This window comes from Lactuca saligna, chromosome 3 (assembly GCF_052625555.1).
Source record: "Lactuca saligna cultivar CGN05327 chromosome 3, ASM5262555v1, whole genome shotgun sequence".
In the NCBI taxonomy this organism is placed as follows: Eukaryota; Viridiplantae; Streptophyta; class Magnoliopsida; order Asterales; family Asteraceae; genus Lactuca; species Lactuca saligna.
Genome location: NC_136419.1, coordinates 227776810 through 227800608, shown reverse-complemented (window position 1 = coordinate 227800608; position 23799 = coordinate 227776810). Strand labels below are relative to the sequence as shown.

At 31.7% G+C, this 23799-nt stretch overlaps 2 long non-coding RNA genes across 2 annotated transcripts; both read right to left on the bottom strand.

Annotated features, from left to right (window-relative positions):
* Nucleotides 1–2074: 2074 nt before the first annotated feature.
* LOC145034175 (uncharacterized) lies at nucleotides 2075–5452 on the bottom strand. Its single transcript, XR_013677931.1, has 7 exons — nucleotides 4832–5452; nucleotides 4687–4731; nucleotides 4357–4565; nucleotides 3865–4276; nucleotides 3086–3152; nucleotides 2714–2746; nucleotides 2075–2643 (listed from the first exon to the last, which is right to left on the bottom strand). It is a non-coding gene; the product is annotated as an uncharacterized LOC145034175 (long non-coding RNA).
* Nucleotides 5453–7478: 2026 nt separating this feature from the next.
* On the bottom strand, nucleotides 7479–8000 carry LOC145034174 (uncharacterized). Its single transcript, XR_013677930.1, has 3 exons — nucleotides 7923–8000; nucleotides 7806–7834; nucleotides 7479–7554 (listed from the first exon to the last, which is right to left on the bottom strand). It is a non-coding gene; the product is annotated as an uncharacterized LOC145034174 (long non-coding RNA).
* Between the last annotated feature and the right edge of the window lie 15799 nt (nucleotides 8001–23799).

Genomic DNA, 23799 nt, shown 5'->3' with positions numbered 1-23799 from the left:
ATTGTAAAATACTCCTATAGTATTTTTTAATTTAATGTTATGTTCTAGTGTTCTCATTGTGGTATTGTTGGTAAGATTTTAAACTTGTTGCAACCACATAACTACACTTAGGCACGTGTTATTTAACCCTCGGATAATATAGTTGATCAGGCTATATCTTCCCAGTTTTGACTATATGTCTCTAAGTCCACCTGTGTTGTTCAACAATCGTAATTCTTTTGTACTGTCCCAGTGACACTGATTTTAGTATGAATGCAGGCACGTATACTTAATTAAATATTTTATTATTTATACGTATAAACTCTTGGTCAGAGTATTTTTAATCCCAATGTATTTATAGTTAGTATATCTTTTATGGGTTGATATACTCAATTCACTATAAACAATGCTCTGATATCAATCTGTCACACCCCAAAACCATGAATGGCGGAAACATTCTGGGGCAGAGGACGTCATGTACAGTATCACAACAATGAATAGTAGTAAACAAGCAACAACATCATCCATTGCATTAATAATATAATTTCATACATGTGTGTTCTGTTAAAGTTATAGACACCAAAAATATACATATCAAAATAAAAGATAAGTCTTCAATGAACTCCATCTTCTCAAAAGCCTGGCACCTGTACCTGTCTAGTCGTGGCCTCAGAATACAAGTTATTTTGAAAGCGAGTATCAGCTTAATGCTGGTGAGATCATAAGTATATTAATGTCTGAGTTGTATGAAAAGCGCGTCTTTAAAAAATGGTAGTGCCCATGGAGAATTTAATGGAAAATTTATTGTAGAGAAATCCGAAATTGACAATTAGTTTTTTTTTTTAATGTGGAGGATGTGGTCAGAATTTTTCCAGTGGTGAATGGAGAATGCACAGGATACATCAAGAAGAGGAAAATGCGACGGGTTTTAGAATTCGGAGGTAACATAGATACGACACGATGGAAAGTGAATCCTTATGAGTCATTGTAAATATCCAAGGCGTCTCTTAGGCGGTTGATGATGTGGCGTCAAATTAACCGGGTGAAATTGATTTAGAAGGCAGGAGATAAATAGGGTTATATATATATATACACACACACACACTAGTAGTGGACCCGTGCAATGCGGCGGCGACGATTTGTTTCATTTAAAAAAAAATAGTTTCTAGGCGGCGATTGCTTTCCTCTTGGCATGCGTCAGAACGTTTCGTTTCTCTAGTCATTGTTGTTTGGCTTGAAGGTATAAGTTTGTTGCTTGTTTAGGTTTTAATGAAAGTATTTAGTTGGCCTTTATTTTCGTTTACGTGAATAGTTTCGTGACAACAGTTGGATTCCTTTCGACGTGTTTCAAATAGTTTTCTTTCAATCGCCGACTGTACATTGCTATTTTTTGTGAAGAATATATGTACGTTATTTTCTTCGGTAAAAAAGCATGTGTTGCTCTTTTTTGTCAAAAAAATTGTTTTTTAAACACGATTAGAATTTGATCAACAAATAGTGATAACAAAAAGTTACACGACTCGCTAAATCGGCAATATAGGTCAAAGTGATTTGGATTAATTTGTTTCCACCTTTGACAACATAATGGTTTTTGATGTTTTTCTAACATTAAAGGATCCAAATTCACCATTTTTTCCTGATAGCAAAACCAAAGCTACATACCATCTTTCATTTTTCTTTAATTGAAGCTTTTCTTTGGTTTATAATACTAAACCTCAAACTTTTGTACAATTTTAAAATTTTAACAGATTTTATTTCTTTTCTGTTGTCAAATACATAATGCATAAAAAAAATAATGTCATCACATCTTTTTTTTTTTTGGTTTTCTATGTTTCCATATTTTATAGTATACTATAATTTTAACTAGATAGGAAACCCCGCTTCGCGGGGGTTGGATTCAGCACTAATTAGAAGAAAACCGACGGGATCCTCAATATATCGTTGGTGATTTGATGACCATTGCTCATATTGGTATCAAAATGTAAGTATGTTGTTATTATGGGTAAGAAATATAGTTACAAAAAAATGAATTTGAATCTATTGTATAAGAATTAAAAGTCTAATCCTAAGTTACAAAACCAATAATACACTCCGTGATCCCAATATGACCGATTTGCCCCTACTTACTTTCCTGTCATCATCACCTCCCATCCTAGTTACTGAAATGACAAACTTTCTCTCTATAACTCCATGTTAAAGAAACATAACCATCTGCCCATAGTACATGTCAAGAAACTTCTACACCTCATCAAAAAAAAAAAACAAAAAAAAAAAAAACAAAACAAAACAAAAGTACGTTGCCAATATCAACTAACCAAAGTACGTTTATTCCATTCACCTTTGTACAAAGGTTTTCGCTCCAATAAACCAGACCCGATCTCCAGTTCTAAACCATGGCTAATCACTCTTTTAGCCATACATGAAATTATTCTATGGTCTGCCCTTTATTTTTCTACCCATAATAACAATGTGCTTATATTTATTTGGTTATCAATATAGACATTTTAATTTATATGTTACATATTTTTAATATTAGTATATAAAGATACAAATAAAATACCAAATGACAATGCTTCTTTAGGTGTTATCTTTCGGCCCGTGAAAATAAGTTCTTTGGCTATTGAGCTTCCAATTAAGCTAGGAAGCCTCTGTGTCCCTCCAGCCCTGTAAAAATATATGTAAAAATATGACAACCATTTTTTTTATAAAAAGTATATATTTGTTCTTATATTACCGGTTTCTGGTTAGCCCAGTTTGGCATCTTCTCCTGATGACATCAAATTATTAGAAAATGAAACTTATGTAAAAAAAATCATAAATAATTATTGGAAATATAATGAAAATGTTAAAAAAATGTTCCTTTGTTCACTCTACTGATAAGCCAAAAAAAATATTCATTTAATGAATGCATGTAATAGCTGTAATGTTTTTGGTGCACTCTATTGATAAGCCAAAGCTTACAGTCTACATGGTATAACCAGCATCTAAAAGTAAACACAAAAGGATTACAAAATTCCATTACAGGTGAAAATTTTCATACACTACATTAAAGGTTGATGATTAACTTTTTTTCTTATTAGAAGCAAACAGAGTAGACACTATATACCTATGAGCTTGATGTTCAGTTTGACCATATTGTCCTCCATAGCAACCCTGGTATGGAAACAGTTGCTCTGCAACAAAAGTGGATAATTTTAAATGTGGGCCCCGGCTTCGGCCCAGCCTTTCCACCTTGATGCAACCACTCTAACATAGTTTTCTAGTTTTGGTAAACCTAACGAAAAGCATTAGCTTTGTCAAATCATTTTTCTTTTTTTAAAACCTAATATTAAATATTAAAAAACTGAAATATATTTTCGTTTATGTGGTATTGAAAAACAATGGGTTTAATTTTATAAGGATTTAAATTTTATATATCATCTCTTTATAGCTGCAATTATATATTTATGGCCCTTCAAATGGATATTGCTAAATTGGATTTGTTAACATATGTGACAGTGTGACACACCTTCTACATTCCTTTTCAACCTTGATTTTCTTTATGAATTTTTATTGTATTTTAAATAAGCTCGTAAAGCTGGAGATGTACATATATTAATATATATTAACGTATCAAAATCTTCATTATTATTAAAAACAAACATTAACATTTTTAAGTGATGACAACAATTAAATTATTTTAAAATCATGCCTTAATTTTAGTCTGGTTCTACTATTTTTTTTAATTGTTTCAGTTATGATTTGATATTGTTGAACATTTTTTTAATGATGAATTTTGTAGATAGAAAAAGAAATAAATTCATGTCATCCTTATATTCATTTAAAATAGCTTTAAGTGTAAAAGTAAACACAAAAGGATTACAATTAAGGCATGATTTCAAATACCTGTTTATATCGCCCAAACATAATGGAAATTTCAACATTTTACAACCTACATGAATGAAATTTGACTCAATTTCAGATACGAAATGTTTTAAGTTTGGCTATGAAAAAGGGCATCTCTAACTCAGATACGAAATTACAGCAATATTCAGCTACAAATGATGGGACACAAGTTCATCCGATCATCATATAAGGCAGACACGTATTTGCTTTGACAATCTAAGATAATCATTGAAGTTAAAACACATACATGATGTAAACTGGATAAAATTCTAAAGCATTTGACATATACTGTACCGGGAATATAGGGAGGAGGCTCCGGAGAACTCATTAAGGGGGTATGTAGAGAAGCAGGGTAACGATCAGAACCTGTAGCAGCCGATCGAATTTTGTTCCTCCAAACACTTAAGAAACCCTAGGAGATGAAATGAGACAATGAAATGGAAAATCGAAGAAAAAACAATAACAATGAAGATTAGTAGATTAGTAGCTTACCAATGCAGAAACTCGTAAATCGAATGATGTCGGTGGAGATGAAAGGAGTTGGGGTAATACCCCCAAATTCGCCAGGACCGCGCTTCCGACCACCATCACTGGCAACCGATATTGCGACACCACCACCAGAAACAGTCGAATGGTTCGATGTCCTGCAATCTCTCTATGTCGGTCTATTTCAGTTGCGACCGAGCCTTCTAACAGGAATCCTAGTTTATCAAATATCTTGTCAGTTTCACATAATTTGTTGTTAAAACCTTACTTGTTTCCAAGTAAATTAAGGGATAAACTCATCGATAGACATGATAAAGTTTTCTATTTTTCAAATACCTGTTTATATCGCCCAAACATAATGGAAATTTCAACATTTACAACCTGCATGAAAGAAATTTGACTCGATTTCATACAACCAATTACTTAGGGTTTATAAAATTAAAGCATATAATGAAGGTATAAAACAAATGAAATTACTTACGGGAAAACCAATTTGATCAGAAAGAAATCGTTTGCATCTACAGTGGCGTATATGTAATCGACGCATCATTTATGGCGGAGGCAGAGTCATCGACCGAGGCTATAGCAGACGTCGAGTGATGGGAGACGGATGTGACTTAAGGCAACGACAGAAAGAATATGTGAACCCGTCAGGCGATGCAGACGAAGAGGACGGAACGAAAGCATGTTTACGTTTAGACATAGGGAAAACGAAAGCGCGTCGGCCATGGCGGTATGATAGAAGCGAAGTGAGTGATCGATCAACTGAAGTCTCCGGTGTAATCATAGAGTAATAGAGAACTCATAACTCTTGTGAGTTTGATTTGTGGCCTTTGTGTTTCATTTTAGAGGGAAGATGGCGGTATAAGTGGAACACAATGAAAATACAATCGAAAGTGGAAGAAAAGGATCGGTGGAGGAAGCGGTGATGGGTGGAGAAGAAACAGAAGAGACAAGGTGGAGGAGTAGGTGTTTCTTGAAAGATAGAGATGAAGGCGGTGGGTGTGTGGTATACGGGTGGCTGCGACCATGTACACAAATCTGAATATGATTGGACCAGAAAACAGTGAAGCAAACACGTGGTCATCAAATTGACACAAATTGACCTATTGCAAAGGCAAAAAAGAAAACAAAGAGAAATGAACAAACCCACATAAACACGGGACCATTTTTGTCCATCCTTAGCAATTTTACTGTAGCTAAGGATGGATAATTTTAATATATAGTATAATATATGTATGTTTCCTTAATTCACCTTATCCTATCAAATTTGCTAAGGGTTAGGAATTTGGGTTTCAATATACTACCCTTTTGAATTTAAAAAGTCTATAAATATTACATCTGTACTTAATGCTTTATAACTTCTATCTTGTCTTATTAAATAAATGTAAAATTATAACAAAACTTAAAAATAAATGAATAAAAATATGAAAGTTATAAAAGAATAAATATAATGATATTAATGCAAACAAAATCATGAATTCCCATGTTCAGAATCTCAATGTCTTTCTTACGTCATATTGTTTAAGCTACCTGGAAATAGATTTGCTTAAAGTTTCCACTGTGGACATCCCAAGCGTCAACAGGGGAGATCCATTACTCTTCCAGATGGACCTTTTGATTATCGGTAGAAAAAACATCACACATCAAGTGTCCGATATTTGACAAAATAAGGATATCAAGACTTCCACCATCAACCATCCTCGGCTAAAATATCATATAATCATGACAAAGAACGCAAGAAAAGAGAAAAGGACTTGCTACAAACTACAGGAAATAGAAATATACCTTATTCTTTTAACCAATGTAGACTTTCCTTTTATTAAGTTCATGAAAAGGAAATGGACTTTCCTTGGTTTGTCTTATGTAGAGCATCTTACTCTCATTTCAACCATAAATAAATTATATTTTAATTTTTTTTTTTTGTATTAGACCTTAATACTTTGAAAGTACATTGCTATAAATTGGTGGTAAGAAATAGCAATGTATTTTCAAATACAATCATATTTAGCCTGAAACGTTTCCAGATGCCAGGTGGGACAAAACTAATAAAATAAATGAAAAAAATTATTGATTTTTGCATATAGCATCTTACTCCTAAAATGTGATAAGATCTGTTAAACGATGTAGAAAATATTTTCAAAACATAGAATATTATACCAGAGCTGTAGGATTAACTTGACCAGCATCTGATAAAGCTACAAAATAAAATTCTAACATAAGTTGCCAACTTAAAAGTCAAAAAATGTGAACGTAAGTACATTGTAATTATTCCATTCATCGTTTTATATTAGTTTCATTCTATTTTTCTTATTTCTTTTCTTTGTTTCTTTCCTTTCTCAACATGTTTGCTTGAAATCACCAGTTATCCTCAAGTGGTTATTTGCAAGTTAATAATTACATATCAAAAATCTATATTTGATGTTAATAGGCAAATATTTTTTATGTAAAACGTTAAACTATGATTTAAAGGCTTGGAACAAATAAGGATAAAGGACAGACCTCTATTTCTGAGCCTCTTTGGTTCTTTGTCATCTAGATGATTATACTATTGAAAGGTCTAATGAACCTTTGTCTCTTTTATAGGGACACAAAAGTCAAAGTCATTCATTTATGTGAACAAAAATTAACTTCAAAACCAAGATGAATCTTAATAGAACTTAGTAAGGATTTTTACCTTGAACAAAGATAAACCATCGAACCAGCAAAATATCTACCATGTCCACGTCCATCATGCTATTAGAGAATTCAATTTTCTGTGAAAAGTAAAAACAAAATCGATAACTTTTAGTCAAGTTACATATGTATGCTCAATTTATGTTACAAATACACTTCTATAAGAGCAAATGATTCCATAATACAATGAAAATAGTAGTACTTTCCAAAATTCAAAAGTCCATCATGATCTTTTCGGGAACCAAAAAAAGGATTTTCATTTTGACTTTAATTTGGTTCGCTCAAGATATATTTGTCAATAAAATGGATCATTGTAAGATAAAGTATGAGGCTAATGATGATATTAAAGGGTACAATAAAATGTGAGAATAAGGGTAAATCAGTAGTAAACAATCAAGTACTTGATTCTTACTTGCTCATCAATAACCTGGGCATAAATGATTCTCCAAATTGGTCAATATATTGAAATTGACCCATTCTAATAGCTTGTTTATTGGAGGCAAAACATTCCATTGATGTTGGTGGGACCTACATTTATATCCCCAAAAGTTTCAGTAATTTTATCAACAAACTTTGTGCATGTATCTAAAGAAAACTCAAACAAATCTTGTTTCCGTTATTTTACAAAAAGAATCCCTAAAAAAAGCAATAAATGGAAAATTAAGTACTGTAAAGAACTAAACCATCGATTCCTACCATTCCAAATAATCAAAGAAGATATGTAATTGAAACCTAACTCAAGATGCAAACATATAAACACAAAATTAGGAGAATCTTACCATGTTCTTCTTACTGATTTGTTCAAAACCTTCACAAACAGATGCAAACAAATAACAGAAAAAACAAATGTCAGACGCAACTTCTAAAATTTGAATTGTGAAGCACATAAAAGTTACCTTAAAGTAATTTGAAGCACTGGCACCAGAGTTAATGACTTTCCTATTGATAAAGGAACCTTTGGGAGAGATACAGGTGGTGCGCCGGTGGTGGTTCATTCTAGCAGTGACTGTTGTAGAATGATAGAAGAAGTGCGATGGATAGAGAGTGTGAGTCTAGTTGGTTCTATCTTCTTTGAACCACATATAATTCATGGAAATGCAACTTACCAAATGTAAGAACTAAAATAATTGAGTAAATTACACGAATGGTCCCTATGGTTTATGGTAATTTGCATGTTTGGTCCCTAACTTATTTTTTTAACTCGGAAGGTCCCTATTGTTTGTTTTTGTTACGCGCTTGGTCCCCGTCATACCTAAAAATACTATTTTGCCATTGATTTTTTTTAATTTATTTAAATAAACACACTTCCAACCCCACCCCCTCACATTATATCACCTACCCTAACATTTTTTCATATTTAAATAATAGTATTTTTAGCTAAGATAGGGACTAAACACGTAACATAAACAAATAGTAGGGACCAAACGCATAACAAAAACAAACAACAGGGACCTTCCGAGTTAAAATAATAAGTTAGGGACCAATCATGCAAATTACCCCAAACCGTAGGGATCATTCGTGTAATTTACTCAAAATAATTCAAAATCTATTTCACATGCATTAAAATATGTCAAAAAGGGGGGGCATACTCACGGATATTGTATTTCAAACAAAGATGAAAAAATATACCTAAATCGCTTGTATGCGTAAATATAGGTCTAAGCTTTTCAGGAAAAAAAGCATTAAGAACAGTGTCTATGGTTTTCTCTAGTTATGTAGTGATGTTTCTTGTGTTTAATGCTGAAAGTCCAGTGATGGTCTGAAAACATAAATTAATCAAAAAACCAATTAATCAATTTCCCAGAAAATGTGTATTTGATGGTGGGAAAGGACGTACCATAAATAAAGAATAATAAGAAGAAAGGATCTTACATCGAGATCGAGTTTGATGGAGCTACACCTTCCTATAATCTTCACCCCAGTCAAATAATAATAATAATAATAAACATTATCCCCTCGATTTTCAATACTCCACGTCCATTCTAGCACCTTCTAGTAATCTTCATCCCCGATTGAGAAACCATATGTCTTTTAGAGAGAATAATGAGTGTGGTGTGGTGGCGGCTGACAATGGTTAGGGTCTTCTATAGAGAACAATGTGTGTATGGATAAGAGGTTGGTGCTGAAGGAAGAGATCGGCAAAAGAAGATCACGACGATGCAGATGAGCCTTGAAGGCGGGAGAAAAGAACAGATCGGTGATTTGTTATTGCGTGTTCAAAGATTTATGCTTCGTGGCGTTCTGATGGTGACAACTGTAGAGATCAGAACCCAAATAGAGAAATGAAGAGGGAAACAGTGATGAAGCTTAATGTTGTCGAGAAATCTAGCAAAAAAGGTGGTGGGTTGTCATCGTCGTTGAGAGAATCCATTAGGATGAGGCTAGAAGAAGTGAGTGAAAGAAAATGTGGAACAAGATTTCAAAAAAATTTGAATGATCCATGATTTTCAAGACATAGAATGACGCCTAAAGTTGCTCAAGTTTGCATCTTACTCAGGAAGAGTAAATGAAGCTTTAGTTGATTGTATGTAATATCTAAATACTTGTACATGGTAAACACTCTATTGTGATTGGATATAAGCATTTCACATGGATTACAAGCAGAATAATCCTCACCGTCCAATACAGATTCAGTGGTCCAGATTTTGTTTCCTTGAATTTTAAGACATTGTCTTAAAATGTAACGGGCCCACAACTATAAACTCTTTATAAGATATTATATATATATATATATATATATATATATATATATATATATATATATATATATATATATATATATATATGGTGAGGTTCAATAGAGAACTATAATTAACCAATGAACCAATTGTGAGCGTCAGAAATCATAACGATCAACGGCCAAGGAAATAGATGTACTGTTTTACATTTGACGCACACATATCAGGTTATACAAAAAAATCCACAATTTACAAAAAATTCACCACTTTTTTTCGTTTAAACTTTTTTTAGACCATTTTTTTTATCGGAAAAAAAACCGAATATACCATTGTTAACGATTTTTCGTTCTCTTTCCATAAAGATCCATGATGATATATAAAAAACAAATTTTTTTTCGAAAAAAACTCACTTCATTTCTTTTGATGAAAAAAGTTAAGATCTATTTTTTTATAGAAAAAAATAATAAATATATCCAAATTCATATTTTTTGTACTTTTTAAACATATATTCATATTCATGTTAAAAAAACGATATTTCAGTTTAGACTCACATTGTTAACCTGTTCAGATTCATATTGTAAACCTGTTCAGATTCACAGTGTGCATAATAATAAGTCAGATTCACAGTGTGAATCTGAACTGATCAGAGTTTTTTTACATTGTGAATGTCAAATTTTAAAATATTTACAGTTTAGATTAACAGTGTGAATCTATACTGATCGAGTTTTTTTTTTTTTTTTTTTTTAACCTTCTCAGATTCACAGTGTGAATCTGAACTGTTCGAGATTTTTTATATTGTGAATGTTAAAAATTGAAATATTTACAGTTTAGATTCACAGTGTGAATCTACACTGTTCGAGATTTTTTTTTTTTAAATCAGTGTTGACGTTTATTAATGGAGTACAAAAAATTAATATTTTTGGTATAATTAGTTTTTTTTTTTTTTTTGATAAAAATAAACTTAAATATTTAAAAAAACTAAGAAAATTAAATGGCTATTTTTCAAAGAAAAAAAAGTTCGTTTTTTATATATCATCATGGATCTTTATGGAAAGAGGACGAAAAATCTAGAACAACGATATATTCGGGGGTTTTTTTTTTTGATAAAAAACTTAGACTTAAAAAGAAATTTAAATGACAAAAAAAGAAGTGAGTTTTGTTATAATTCGGTGTGTGTGTATATATATATATATATATATATATATATATATATATATATATATATATATATATATATATATATATATATATATATATAGAGAGAGAGAGAGAGAGAGAGAGAGAAAGAAAGAAAGAGAAAGAGAGGTTCATTTGAAACTATTCTAATTTTGTGAAACTGTGAAACCAAATCTAAAAATAATTTTAAAATGCAAAATAAATGGAAAAATCTAAAAATTCTTTTTTTAAATATTATTTTCGGAACTTGAATTAACTAAAAAATAAATAAATAAATAAATAAATAAATAAAATCTCGTTTGTTTTTGAAAAAATACGTGAAATATTCTAATAGAATATTAAACTGACATATATTCTAAAAAATTATTTTAAAATGCAAAATAAATGGAAAAATCTAAAAAAAAATTTAATATTATTTTCGGAACTTGAATTAACTAAAAAAAAATCCCTTTTTTTAAAAAAAAATACGTGAAATATTCTAATAGAATATTACATTGTACATATTCTAAAAAATAATTTTAAAATGCAAAATAAATGGAAAAAACTGAAAATTCCTTTTTTAAATATTATTTTCGGAACTTGAATTAACTAAAAAAAATAAAAAAAATAAAAAAAAATCCCGTTTTTTTTTTTGAAAAATACTTGAAATATTCTAATAGAATATTACACTATACATATTCTAAAAAAATAATTTTAAAATGCAAAATAAATGGAAAAATCCAAAAATTCTTTTTTTAAATATTATTTTCGGAACTTGAATTAACTAAAAAAAATAAAAAAATAAAAAAATGCGTCTCACGGTCTCGCAAAATATAGGTGGTCTCAAATGAACCTAACACACACACACACACACACTCTCTTTCTCTCTCTCTCTCTCTCTCTCTCTCTCTCTCTCTATATATATATATATATATATATATATATATATATATATATATATATATATATATATATATATATATATATATATATCCCTCCCGAAAGAATTCTTCCTCATAAGAAATATTATAAAATATTTCACACGAGGTTACCATAACCCAACATTTTAGGCCGAAGGGTGTGGGTGCGGTCCCAGACCGCACTTTGTGCCACGTAGACCAAGAACACCGTCCCCAGACCGCGGTCTGGTGCGGTCTTGGCCGCACTATAGTCCTTAAGTGTCGCCTTTTCTGATTGGCTAAGGGGTAAAAATAGAGGATCGCACGGTTGTTGTTTTTTTTTTTGCTTTTTCTTTCTTATATATACATATCTAACATCATTTTTTTTCACAGCACAATCTCTTATCTCTCTCAAAAAACTTTTTAAAAAAATCAACACTCTCTCAAAATTTTCATATTTTAAAGAGTTTCAGACTATTTTTGATACCGCTATTGCGTGTGTTCAAATGACGGAACAAACATACAACTTTGTATGTAACAACGCAGCTACAAGTTCTCAACGGAGAACATGAAGATATATTTACAGAAATCGTGAAGAAGTCAACCAACGTTTGGTGCAAGACTATTTTGCAGAGAATGTCACTTATCAAGGGTATTATTTTTGTAGGCGCTTCAAAATGCTCAAAGGTTTATTCGAACGTATAGTTGAAGATGTAACGAGGGAGTGCAGTTTTTTTTCCAACAACGCTACGATGCTAGAGGTACACCCGGTTTCACTCCCCTACAAAGATGCATGGTCGCAGTTCGTCAGTTAGCATATGGCATTCTACCTAATGCGTTTGACGAATATTTTAGGATGCCTGCTAAGATCGCACGAGATAGTCTCTATTTTTTCTGCAAAACTGTGATTTAGTTTTATGGTCCAAAATATTTACGTAAGTCTACACGTAATGGCATCCTACAACTGCAAGCTCATCATGCTAGTGTGCATGGGTTTCCTGGAATGCTAGTGAGCTTAGATTGTCTTCATTGGGCATGGAAAAATTGCCCTGCATCATATCATGAGCAATTTACCCGAGGTGATCATGGTCACCCAACGTTCATACTTGAAGCAGTTGCATCAAGAAATATGTGGATTCGGCATGCTTTTTTTGGTTCTCCTGGTTCGATTAACGACATCAACGTTCTTAATCGTTCACCAATATTTAACAACATATATGATAGATCCGCACCAGATTCTTCTTTTCAAGTGCGTGGAACGCCATATAAGTATGCTTATTATCTGGTCGATGGAATCTATCCTGAGTATGTTGTGTTTGTTAAATCGTTTACAGCTCTACATGGTTCTAGACGAAAGAAATTCAAGAGAGCTCAAGAAAGAGCTAGGAAGGATGTTGAGTGTGCTTTTGGAGCTCTGAAGAAACGGTGGTTCATATTGAAAAAAACAACAACTTATTTAGGCGAAGAAAAACTTCGAGAAATCATGTATACATATCTTATATTACATAACATGATTATTGAAGATGAAGGAAGAGCGATATATGCGTTTGACGAGGAAGAAACCATACCAAAAACACAACCAATAGAAATTGGTGACGAAGAGTATATATAAACAGGAGAGCAGAGATACGATGCACTGAAATATTTCACAATCTTCGCAATGACTTGGTGGAACACATTTACGGGGTTCAAAACATTAACCTTAATTTGGATCAACCGGATGACTCCGAAGACAAGTTCTCGGAGAACGACTTTATATGGTTTTTTTTACTTATTTTATTTGTGTTTTTTAAGTTTTTAGGATTATTTAAATGTCATGTGTGTGGTTTTCGTGTTTTTTTTTTTGGTAATACAATGTAATGTTTTTTTTTTTTAATTTTCAAGTAATGAAAAATTATGTTTTTTTATTAAAATAGAAATTTTATTAAATTAAAATAGTTAAAAAAAGAAGTTTTATTAAATTAAAATAGTTAAAAAAAAAAAAAAAAAATGGCACCACTCCCTTTGTGTGGTAAGAAACCACACTTGAGTTGTAAAAAATAACATGACGTTTATGTGGTGGGGAATAAAGTACACTTTGAGTGACACCACACCCTCCGGCTTAAGGGTTTCAAATAATAAAAAATTTAAAGTACCGAAAGTACAAAATCACCCTCTAAGTTTTACGTGTATTAATAATGTTCCTCTCATTGGTTTTAAAACTGACCCCCCACGAGTAGTTTCCACAGGTTACTTATTCCACCCTACCCGACCCCCACCTCCATCAATCAACAATCATCGTTTAATTTCTTGATCAAACTGATTTCCCTCTCTCTGGCCACGCACCATTCCCTCCGTTTTCTCACACACACACACATAGTGAAAGACGACGGCGGAGGGAGGAGAGAGATGAGCCGTAATGGTGGTGGCCCATGTGGAGCATGTAAGTTCTTAAGGAGGAAATGTGCAAAAGGGTGTGTATTTGCACCCTATTTTGAGCCGGACGACCGTGGTTTGACTGACTTTGAGGCTGTGCACAGGGTGTTCGGAGCCAAGAACGCCGCCAAGCTCCTCCTAAGAACACCGCAAAGCAAACGCCTTGACGCTGTCGTTTCTCTGTGTTATGAAGCTCTCTCTAGGGTTAGAGACCCTGTGTATGGTTGTGTGGGTCGCGTCTTTAACCTCCAACAACAGGTCTTCTTGCCTTTAATTTCTTCTAGTATAATTTGTGCTTCTAAAATCAAAATATTAAACTAAAACTTTCTTATTTTGATATTTTAATTATACAACTAGTTATCGTGCTTTTCATGTCGAATCTTATGTGTATATATCAAAATAATGATGTTTTGTATATATATAAACTCAGGTCGAGAAGTTGCAGGCTGAGTTAGCATACGTTCAAGCTCGTGTTTCGATCTTGAAACATCATCCTTCCAGCTGCCAACCGGCGACAAACCTTCCGATGTTGTCAACTGAGACGTTGATATCTAGTTCTATGCTATCATCCGTACACTTTGGACAACCTTCACCTGTAACACTAACACCATGTTTTTCTAGAGACAATGATGCATCGATAGAGGAGACATTATTTGAAGAAGATAATATTGAGATGTTAGCTCGAGAGCTATTGAGTAAGTACTTACCAGTTTCAAAGATTAGGCATGAAAAACACGATTACTATCGAGGGGAATAAATACTCTATTTTGGTATTTATGAGGGTTGTCTTGGTAATGATGTTGTATTATTATTTTAATAGAAAAGGATTTCGATCATAAATTTGTATTACAGTAGTAGATTAACCCGTTTTGCCTATTGGCCTTCTCCACTAACGCAATATCATTAGTTTAGTTTATGTTTGTGTATCATAGCTAACTAAATTTTCAATTTTTTGGTTTGATAAGCCATAACTTATTAATAATATAAAGTAGTTGAGGAAAAGCTATATATATATATATATATATATATATATATATATATATATATATTAGCTGTGTACCGCAAAAAGCGGCGGTATCGATTAGGTTGTTTTGATAATTATGTTCATTCGGCGAACAGTTTCTTTTCTACAATTAGTTTCCTTTTCGTAAACATGACATATTAAAAAGAACACAAATTATACGTTTTTTTTTTAAATTAGTTTCCTTAAGGGTTCTGGGTTTTCGATTTTTCAGTTTTATGTTTAGAGCTTAACAAAAATATAAGTACATTTATGTTTTTAAGCTACATTTTTATATAATAAGTACATTTATGCTTTTATATTAAGTACATTTATGGAAGAAAACCTTTAGACCTCTAACGTCATGAAGGCTAGGCATATCAAAACCAATATGGGAGTACTTTACATCTGTTTTTGTCTGATCTGGGCTTAGAGATGCAGATCATCTAACGTGTTTTCAAAGAAAAAGAGTTGGACTAAAGGTCGAAGGCTAGAGGTCGGATCAGAAGTTGAAGATTGGATTCAAAATCGATGAACAAAGGCCGACTCGGAGTGGAAGGTGGAAGATCGAAGCTAAAACATGGTACGATTTTCCCAAGGCACAACCACAAAAATGATTAGATTATGATCACACATGAGGCTTGCGGGGCCGAAGTGACCCACCAAACTGAGCCCAATAGTCCGAGACGGAGACCTATAGTTGATAAAATCTATTGATTTAGCTTTATCTTTAAAAACATTATAAATATAACATTTGAAAATTAAAATATAATTAATGTATTAGGTTTACCTTTTAATAAAAAATATATCATAACAAAATCTAAAATGTTATTCTTAAACAACTTCCATATTTTATGTCAAATACTAATATGGCTTGCATGCAATTTGTGTGTCTATTTAGTTAATTTCTTTCATTTTTCTTGTCTAAAGTTTCTTTGTAGGTGGCGAAAAATGCCCATTTTTATTATTTTTCTTTAGAAATCCTGTCTTATTTTAATACAATTTGGTACCTTTTATTTGTGCCTTAAAGTGTCATCGCAAACAACTATGTCGCAAACAACCATACGCTCCGTCTTATTTTGAGTCGATTCAAATACAATTTGGTTTTGCTTAATATAACCACGTTCAACAAAAGGCTTTTTTACATATTTTGTTTCACATGCTGACACATCTTAGTATATGTCTAACCATTTACCTCTTAACCGATTCCGAACTTATGATAGTGACATTATTATTTATTTAAAATTTAAAATTTGATAGAACTATAAAGCAATGATCATGGATACTAAGATAACTTTTATTTTTCCTATAGTTTTGTTTTTATTGTTGGCAGGTTTTAAATTCTTCAAGAAAACCTACTGCTATATTTTCATCATTTCTCATATATAAATAAAAATCGTTATTGTTCGTAGGTTTTACCTTTTCATGGTAGATTTCACCATTTATCATATATTGTAAAACGATTTCTTTCATTCCTAAAAATAAATATAAAAATATTTAAATATCCTTTATTATACAACTATTTATTTGATTATGTGTTCACTGTTTTTGAATTTATACATTTTTCTAGTGAAGTTTATATGTAAAACGAAAAAAATTAGGCAAGCAAGATACTCCACGTTACTTTATTACATGACAATGTAGATTTTGGTTTGTGCATTTACAAAAATCAATGCACAACGATGAGGAAGAATATTAACATTATTATTGCAAGCAAAGATAAATATCAAAATTTGCTATAACAAATATGAGCTACATCATCGATACCAATTACTTGCTTGCAAATATTGTACCAAAAACTCATACCCAACTGTGATATTATGTTAATTTGAAGCTACAACCAAAAGAGCTACAATTTTAAAAATAGGTAGGCCTTGTTGGCGTATGGTTCTCAAGTTAGGCGTATAATATAAAAAGCTAAAAATCAGCACAAACATGACATATAAGAGGGCTGGTGCAGGGCCTAATTTTGAAAGTCGCCCCATTCCATCCCAACTTTTTGTATTACACCATCCTAGCGTTTCCCTACAGATTCAGAAAAAGAGTTTTAATACTTGTTTATGTACCCTACAGATCACAGTTAACAAACGTATCAATATCTTAGTACCTTAAAATGGTTTTCCCCCTCTCGTTATAATATCTTATTACCCTGATAACAATTTTGACCAAATTTTGTCATTCTCAAGACAATTAAATGCTTAAATCGTGAAATTGTAGCAATACATTTCAAAGTACAATGTTCAAATAGAAAATAATGAAAGTATGATGTGTAACAAACACATCAATGCAAGTACATTGCCATTTCAACTAAAATTAGGTAGATTTCTCGAAATATAATGTGTAACATAAAGAAATGAATGTTGGATGAAAACTCGAAGTGGGACTATAAATCTGATGAAAGGGGATGATGAGACAGATCTGCGAAAAAATCAAAGAATCATTTACGATGCATAAGCATGACATAATGGAGATGGAAACATTATTAACCCGTTCTACGAAGAGACAAAAACATGAGCAAAGGCGCTTTCTAAGAAAAGTGAAAATGGAATTTCAGGTTAGGTAGCCCCTTTGATATGCCATGTGAAATTTGAGCCTTGAACCCTGAAATTTTCAACTTGAAGACTCGATACTGAGACATAGGCGGAGGAGGTCACAAATACTTTTTAGGAAATGCTTCAAGCATTGGTCTTCAGGAAAAAATTTGTATATAATATACAAAAAAAACGGATTTCAATTAAAATAAAGTAGATTCATACAATTATAGACCTTCAAATAGTGGTAACACGAAAAATTCACAAAAAGGGCCAATTTATACATATTTTATTCTAAAATCATGATTCCGATTTTTCTTAAAAAAAAACCCTTGTATTTTCAATTATTTTTCATTAAGAGCCTATACTTTGAATACTCTCCAATTATAGAAATACAAATTTCTTTTATTGAAAACCTTACAATTCAAACCTTACTTACATGCCATGACCTTTTACAAGAGTTGCACCTAACCATGAATGGAGGAATGAAAACCTAAAAAGAATAAATCAATATGGAACTTATTCTTCAGAGCATATTTATAATGGAACTTAAAAAAAAAAAGCACTTACTATGCCATTGCCCTCACAATTATGAGGGCTCTTTACCCAGGGTAACCATGTCCAATTGCATTAGAAAGGGAAAAAAACATTAAGAGATTTGGAGTAGAATTTATCAAACACACAATTATATCCTCATTCATCATGAACACAAAACATATCAAGCTAAATACAAACAAATTTTAAGGGATATAGGACCTTTTCATTCATGGTCATCGAATGGGGATTGAGATCTGAAAGCAAAGCTATTCCCCCTCTTCAATCTTCCTTGACAATGCTCATCACTCTATGAGATTGATATTCTATTGAAACAATATTGAACTACTTTACCTCATTGCTTCCATTTCTTCCTGTTGTCCCCCTCTCCTACATGATAAAATAACTTATAATTCCATACTCCTAATCTCAATGTCGAGTAAACCTATGCCCACCATGACGAATAACTTAATTTTCTTTTAAAATTAGAAATATCCTTAATCCAACTCAACTATACATTACCACCACATAGAAATATCCTTAATCCAACTCAACTATACATTGAGCCTTGAACCCTGAAATTTTCAACTTGAAGACTCGATACTGAGACATAGGCGGAGGAGGTCACCAATACTTTTTAGGAAATGCTTCAAGCATTGGTCTTCAAGAAAAAAATTTGTATATAATTGATAAAAGGCATCGGGATTCATGTACTTCATCGCCTCAGTCTTCAAATCTTGCAAATCATTCGATTGGTTCTAGATGTATTAGAAAAATCTAACTTGGCATCGATTAAAAGAAAAGACTAAGATAACTGACGGTGGTCCACATCGTAGAGAGAGAGAGAGAGAGAGAGAGAGAGAGTCACCGGCGGTTTAGCGTGGCAGCCATCATTTACATCTTCTGTCGTTAGGTGTTGATGGAAGCAGCACCATCTAGTTCTTATGGTTCTAGGGTTTCTAAAGAGTATTTGTACTGTGGGACAAAGTTGATCATCAATGTGATAGCCGAGATATAAGGGAAGGTCGGTGCAAATTTTTGAAGAATGGGTCAAAAACTGAGATGAGGGAGGCAGATTCGCGTATATAAATTTGCATTACAAGCTTAATAAGATTGTATATTGTGTTATAATAATTGTACCTCTTAATTTTCAAGAAACATCAAATATGCTTAATATAATAGTATATATATATATATATATATATATATATATATATATATATATATATGTATATATATATATATATATATATATATAACGTTATTAAATTTGACATAGTAATTTGATAATAAATTGATATAATATATTGATTATTTTAAATTATATGATAATATATACATCTGTTATAACTATATAATTTTAATCATTCGAATGACTTCTACCTGGAAGTTACGCATGAGTAAATTTATATAATATATGGTTTAATGTTATGTATAGTTGTTGTTATTATTAATTAATTTTTAAAAATTTATTTGTTTAATGTTTTAGTTTTTATAATTATAATTATTTAAAAAATCAAACATTGTTTTTTTGATTTTAAAGGTAGTAATATAATCTTTTATTTTAAGCTATTTATTTGAAATTTTTTAACAATTATACAAATATTTTTAGGAAATATTTTTGTTAAATTGATATTACAATTTAATTTTTGCATTTGTCACTATAATTTATCACTTTTAACTATTTACAAAATATTATTTGGTTTTTTAAGTGGAATAAAAATTTATATTTAAGTTGACACTGTAAGTTATATTTAAATTAACAATTTAAGTATTTTGTCCAAACTATTCAAATATTAGAACTTTAAACTGATAATGGTTTACATACAACAACATTTTAATTCTAATAAATTAAGTATAATATTTTAAAAGTTAAAGACATAACTTTATAAATAAAATTAAAGATATTTTAAAATTGAAATTTAATTTATTTATGATTACACTTTAAGTGTGATATTTATTTAACCTTATTAACCAAATTATAATCATTATTAGAAAGATACTACAATTTGTCATTTTAAACTATTTACAAAATATTTTTTGGATTGTTGGTTAAACTAAAATTAATATTTAAGTTAACCCTGTAATGTTATATTGAAATTAATAGTTTAAGAATTTTATACAAATTGTTCCAAAATTATATCTTTAAAATAATAATGGTTTACATCCAACAATATATTAAAACTAAACTAAGTATAATATGTTAAAAGTTTAAAAACATAACTTTATAAATAGAAGTAAAAATATTAGTTTAATATTGAAATTTAGTTTATATATGATTACACTTTAGGTTTGATATTTATTTAACCCTATTAACAAACTTATAATTATTATTAGAAAAAAATTGAAAAGTTATGGGAGTTTCAAATAAATGTGGTGAAAGGAAAAATGCATGAGAGTTTCAAATGAATGTGGTGAAAGGAAAAATGTTGTAACGAAGCAAATTTTCAAATAAAATTTTCATTTTTAATTAACCCAAAATGTAACGACCCAAATTTCACGTCTAAAAATTTCGTTTTCAAATCAATACTTTCCAAAATATTTGTAAATAAAACATTGTCTGGTCAAGCCATTTCATAACATACATCGTGTCTGAAACCAAAATATGAAAACAACCAAATATCAGAGTACAAATCCTAGAACAAGTTCGTAAAGCAGAAAACAGTGTGTGTGTATGATATGACGCTACCGCGCCAGCTCCTTCCCCTTCGATGAAGAGGTATCTGAAACCAAAACTGAAAATTGTAAGCACGAAGCTTAGTGAGTTCCCCCATCATACCACATACCATAAAACCACCTAACATACATAGATTATCAGGCATATATGGGTGCCCGACCTACCCCTTCGGTCCTCTCGATCGGATGTTGACTAGCATATGTGGGTGCTGGTCTCCCCTTCGGTCCTCTCGATCGGATACTGACTAGCATATCTGGGTCCTGGTCTCCCCTTCGGTCCTCTCAACCGGATACTAGGGACTATCTCCCCTACTGTCACTAGCACATAACATCATATCATACTAGCACATAAACATATCAGGTAGTAGCAAACCTAGATGAATATCACATAGACAATCATCTAATCATACAACTCCTACTAATGGGCTGGCATTGTGGCTGTATACCCACCGCTACTGGAAGGTAACTCACCTCGAAGTAGCTGCTGATTTAAGTAGAAACTAACTATTTGCTGCTGCTGCTCCAGAAATCCTTCGGCTGTAATTCCCACAAAACACTCAATCAAACACTGCTAATTGTCCCTGGGGTAAAATGACCATCTTACCGCCGACCAAGTTAAAGTCAAAGTCAACTACCAGTTGACCTAACTCACCGAGTTGGCTCGCCAACTCGCCAAGTCCCTATCCTTCCATTTGTCCTTATTGTTGGATTAGTGTCTAAGTCCATAACTATTTTGGTATGTACTTGACCCGATGGTGCATGGTCCTTTTGGGTTGCCTTCACCAAAGCAACTTGATTGGAGAAATAAATAAAGAGAGAAAGGTTATTATGATTTAATAATATGTTATAAGAATAATATATTAAAGGAGAAATCATATTTGTTTAATTAATATTGGTCAATAATTAATTAGGAATTAATTTTGTGATCAAGTGTAATTAATTAAACTAGAGGGGTTGATTTGTAATTATGTGATAGTTACAAAATAAGGTAAGGATTATCTTAAATATAGGGTGAACGAATTTAAGGTGATAAGGCCTTAGAATTCGACTATGATAAGGATTCAAGGATTATCTTATGAGTTGCTTTGTGGATAAGCAACTAGATAAGGATAATGACTGAAACCCTATCTCTACACCTATATAAACACCCCTTTGCTCATGAATTCGTGTATCCCTTCCCAAGAATTCCTAAGGATGAATTCTAACCTCTCTCCTCTCTCTTTATACCTTCTCCATTTGCTCTTGGTGTTTGTAAGCCATTAGAGGAGTGACACTTGTGACTCTAAGCATTCCAAAGTCAATTCAAGGAGATTTGGGATTGTTATTGCTACATAACAATCAAGGTAACATTATAAACTCATTCTTATGTTAATATGATTACTTGAATGCTAGAATTAGGGTTTATAATCTTGGATTCAAAGCATGTACAATAGAGAAACCTAGATCCAAGCATTAGGGTTTGTATGAGCACATAGGATGTCTTATGACCAAAACTCATCAGTGGTATCAGATCCATTGGTTTGGTTTCAATTGTATGAACTTGATATATTAGGGTTTATTGCCAATAAACCCTAGGAGGCTAGTTTTTTTTTTTTAGGGTTTGCAAACCCTAATTTGCAAGAGTTTGAATAAGATCTTCAAATCCTTTCCTTAAACCCTTAAATTTCGAAATCTAGGGTTTGTTATAATCCCTTGATTTTCGAAATTTGCCTCCTCCCCAAGATAAGGTCTTAATTTTTAGGGATTTGGATTATCCCATATCTTGTAATTATCCTCTAATTGTTATATATGGTAATTCAAGATCTTGCATTATCCATCGATATTTTCGAAATCTATATAGATATTTAAGGGATTAGGATAACTTAAATGTCTAAATGGTAATTATCCTCATTATTTAGATAATCCCTTATGATTTAATAATTAAATTAATAGTCTAATTCAAGATAATTATTAAATCAAGAGAATTAATATTTAAAATTTTAATTTAAATGTCATAAATTCGAAATTTTAAGATAGATTAAAACTAAATTGTTTTGAAATGTTTCAAAACTTGCCCTCAAGTTTTGGAATTTAAAAGTTGATTAAAAGTTTAATTAGGAATGTTAAATTCTAAAACCCTAGTAATGTTTTGAAAAGTTCAAATCACACCCTTATGGTTTTATTAATCAATTAAGGTGTATAATTAAAAGAAGTTTAATGAATCCATCAAAGTTTAGGTTTACAATTTAATTGAATTAAAAATATAATTGTTAAATTTGATCACCTAATATTTTAAAAGTGTAAAATGCATCGTATACTATATATAACATTAAAAGTCTAACATTACATATATGTATGAGTAAAAGTCAGTCTTACCGTTAGTAGGCCTCATTCACGAAGCTGGTCTATAAGGGGTGTTTAAGGAAATTGCCTATAATATGGCGATTGAATGGGTATCCACTCTTACCCACCGCACTCTTGACTAGTAGAGGGTCGTTAGCCGAACGGGTAGGATAGGACGAAACCTTCCATTATAAGTATAATGAAATACAAAGTAACTAAATGTTTTTCAAATTCCCAATCTTAGTTACTTAGGCAAAAGTGAATTGATGCAATTCCATGAAATTACACTTTGTGCCCTTGCAAAGACATTAGTGGAGCGCGTGTGGCTTACCGGCACACTAAATGGTTCTAAGCAAAGGTAGCAAAGGGTGACTCAATGTTTGTCATAGTTCGGTGGAGCGTGTGTGGTTTACCGGCACATCGAATAGGTGACTGTAACATGTGAGAACACCATGTAAGTTTGCATGGTTATTCACACCCGCTTTGTGATCCTCGGCATCCCAGTCACAAACAAGAGGGGCATATCGAGATTTAAACATGCCATTGAAAGTTCAATGAATCTC